We start from the raw sequence: 3,564 nt of genomic DNA, 5'->3' as shown, positions 1-3,564 counted from the left end.
GATTGAGTACCCATGTGCAGTTATCAGGATTTGACCCTACCTTATTTCTTGATGACACATGCATGATAGTCTCTGGTTACAGAATTCAGTGGTCACAGATGTTTAACACGGGAAACAAGCATAATACAAATTCAGAATAAAAGTCAGTGACTGTTAATCTAAGACAGTCGTTTTCTCTTTCAGTGGACATAGTCCATGCATCCTGGGGATGAGGTACGTGATTGACTAAGTCTTGAATCTGGAGTCTGAAGGTTTCCTTCTGTGATGTTTTTGCACTGGGCTCTGAATGTCTGTGGCGACAGAAGTGCACCTCTACTCTTGACATGGTGGAGTCTGAATGGGGGGGGGGGGGGGGTGGAGAAACTGACTCAATAGCTTTATCACCATACTTTGTAAATATGCAGGCGGGGCTAATTCTGTCTTGGAATTTTGTTTCAGGTGACATGCTCTTGACACCCATGGCTGAGGTTCTGTGAAGAAATTCTGTAGTGTCATTATCCTGGTCTACATGGTCACACATCAGGGGTGGAAAGTAACAAATTACATTTACTCACGTTACTGTAATTGAGTACTTTTTATGAGTAATTTGGAATTTTCTGAGTAGTTTTTGAAATATGTAATTTTTACTTTTACTCGAGTAAATTTTGACCCAAGTAGTTTTACTTTGCTACATTTGAACCCCCTCACGTTACTGAGTAAAAAAAAAATTGATGGTGAAAAATTAAATGCGGGCAGAAATGTAAACTTCTGAGTCCCGGAACTAAGTAAATTGCGTTGTCAGGGCTGGCTCGGCTGCCGCTCCTCCTAACAACACTAGAGGCACCCGAGTCAGTCCTAGACTCTCCAGGCGCAATCAGCAGTGATCCATTTTGGCTGTCTCTATGGCTTCTTACAAAAGTTTCGTTTTCTCCGCGTCTTTTCTGTTGCATTTTTCTCCCGTGTGTTTGCGGTCGAGCTTATTTTCTACGCGTTGAGTTTATTCCGTGTCTCATGTGATTGGATTTGCTGCGTGCGTGCGTGCGTGTGTGTGTGTGTGTGTGTGTGTGTGTGTGTGTGTGTGTGGACACGCACACATTTTGCTCTTTGCGTTTTGTCAGCACTTGGGTCTACTACTCTTGGTTTTGACGCAGTGTTTACTTGTTGGTACACCTGACGTTACATGCATGGCCTTGTCTTGTGCGCTCCCTTTCCATTGTCTCATAATCAGGTCGTAATACGGTGCACTTTTTCCCAAAAGGCTTAGATAGTTCTATCTTTAAATCTTCTATCTATCAGGATCTGTGGGATCCTGTGGACATTTTATTGTGAGAAGTGGGCACTGTATTTTGAATAGTTGGATCCTGTGAGCGTTTTAAATAGTGGAATCATGTGCGCATTTTGTTTTATTTTGAGATGTGGCATCCTATGGGCATTTTATTGTGAGTAGTGGGATCCTGTGGGCACTTTTAGATTGTGGGATCCTATGAGCATTTTTTTATTTATTTTTGAGGTGACATCCTGTGGGCATTTTATATTGTTTTATTTTGAGTTGTGGGATCCTGTGGCATTTTAGTTTGATTTGTGGTATCTTGTGGGCATTTAATTTTGTGTGCATTTTGTTTTTTGAATAATTTGTAATTAAAATTTCTTTATTCTTATCATAGTGTTGTTCGTTGGACAATAGGACTGAAAATTGTTTGCACTTTATGGAACAGGTTGTCATTGTCCTTGTGAGGAAGTATGTTCCTGAGCCCAGCTGATCTTTTGCAATTGTGGATGTGCACTTAAATACACTTTGAAATCGATTAAAACAACTTGTGCTGAATTTGATTTTTTTCATTAAATAATTGAAAGTAACTAAGTAACTTGTACTCAAATTGCATTCTAAATGAAGTAATTTTGTACTTTTACTTGAGTAAATTTTGAGATGGGTAATTTTACTTTTACTCTGAGTAGAATTTAGGCAAAGATACTTTTACTCAATTACAATTTTTCAGTACTCTTTCCACCTCTTGTCACACATCTATTAAAGCTATAACCAGCCTCCAAGGTCTGTACTAGAGATGTGACGATACCAGTTTTTTAGGTCCAATACCGATATTTTACATTCGATATCTGCCGATACCGATACCAATTCGATATTTTTTAAATAAATTGTTTTTAAATGCCTGGATGCATTTTTATATAAAAGTAATTTACAGTGGAAAATTTCCACTGTAAAAATGTAGTAATGAAAGTACTGTAAACATGGCTTCTCATGGCACTCAACCACTAAAATGGCTGTCAAATATAACCTTAGGTTCAACTCTGGGAAATCTCTGTACAAAACACTTGGATAAAAACATTTCCAGTATAAAAAAAAATAAACACACACACTATGAACTGAAGTATGTGGATATACGACTACCCTACAATGAGTAGCTGCCCAACATTGAACAACTTTTGAAAACCATTTTGCAAGAGCTTATTCGCTTTCAGTGTTGGGAACGTTAGTTTAAAAAAGTAATTAGTTATAGTTACTCACTACTTGTTCAAAAACGTGACAGTTACTCTATAATAAAAGTAACTCGTTACCAGGGAAAGTAACTGTAATTTGCATTACAGTTAAAAAAAAGGTATATGCCAATGAATAAGGATTTTTTGAAAAAGCAGTTTTCACAGTCAGTTGAAATGAGTAGATCAGAAAGGTGTTTAACTTTTGATATTTATTACACATCCACAGACCAGTGCAGGATAAAATCCTTTAAAAAAAAACAAATCTTTGTTTAAAAAAAAGCAAAAGTCAATCAATCAATCAAATTTTATTTATATAGCGCTTGTTACAACAGTTGTTGTCACAAAGCAGCTTTACAAGTGCCGAGTCCTAGCCCCCAGTGAGCAAGCCAAGGGCGACAGTGGCAAGGAAAAACTCCCTAGTTTTTTTGCATGAGGAAGAAACCTTGAGAGGAACCAAGACTCAGGGGGGGAACCCATCCTCCTCTGGCCGACACCAGTCACCATGACAACAACAACAATTTAGACAAAGAAATAAAGAAAAGGAAAAGATGTTATAATGTCCATCTTGGTGTAAGCTTATCCGGTCAGGCAGTAGGTGGCTGGCACAGGATGGATCGCTTGTCTCTCCTCATCTCATTTTTCCACGAGCAGGCGGGCAGCCATGTGGAGAAAATAAAACAGGGGGAATTAGCACTGTACGGGGACATATACAGGACAGGTGAAATTATAAACATTTCTGGAGTGTGGCAGCAACTCCGGCATTAAGTTAAATTATTACAGCCTAGCTAACAAAGGCAGAACCAGAAGGTAACATAGGCTTGGGGGCATTCTGAGACAATGGCATCCATCCACTGCACTGTCAACAAACTTGAGTGACCACGAGCAGTGACAGGATGACAGCACCAGCGTCCCAGTCTACCATAAAACCCTTCGTCTATGAACCCCTGGATCTGTACCTTTATCTAAGGGGGAATATTAATTATCAAACGCTAAACCAAATAGGTGGGTTTTCAACCTAGACTTAAAGATTGTGACTGTGTCAGAGTCCCGGACGCATTTTGGAAGGTTGTTCCAAAGCTGGGGGGCCTT

At 39.2% G+C, this 3,564-nt stretch overlaps 1 non-coding gene across 1 annotated transcript; it reads left to right on the top strand.

Moving 5' to 3' along the window:
- Nucleotides 1–253: 253 nt before the first annotated feature.
- On the top strand, nt 254–344 carry LOC143509010 (small nucleolar RNA SNORD88). The gene has a single exon (XR_013129586.1). It is a non-coding gene; the product is annotated as a small nucleolar RNA SNORD88 (small nucleolar RNA).
- The last annotated feature ends 3,220 nt before the right edge of the window (nt 345–3,564 follow it).

The sequence above is a fragment of the Brachyhypopomus gauderio genome, chromosome 2 (genome assembly GCF_052324685.1).
Source record: "Brachyhypopomus gauderio isolate BG-103 chromosome 2, BGAUD_0.2, whole genome shotgun sequence".
NCBI classification, from domain to species: Eukaryota; Metazoa; Chordata; class Actinopteri; order Gymnotiformes; family Hypopomidae; genus Brachyhypopomus; species Brachyhypopomus gauderio.
This window is presented reverse-complemented; position numbering and strand designations above follow the sequence as displayed.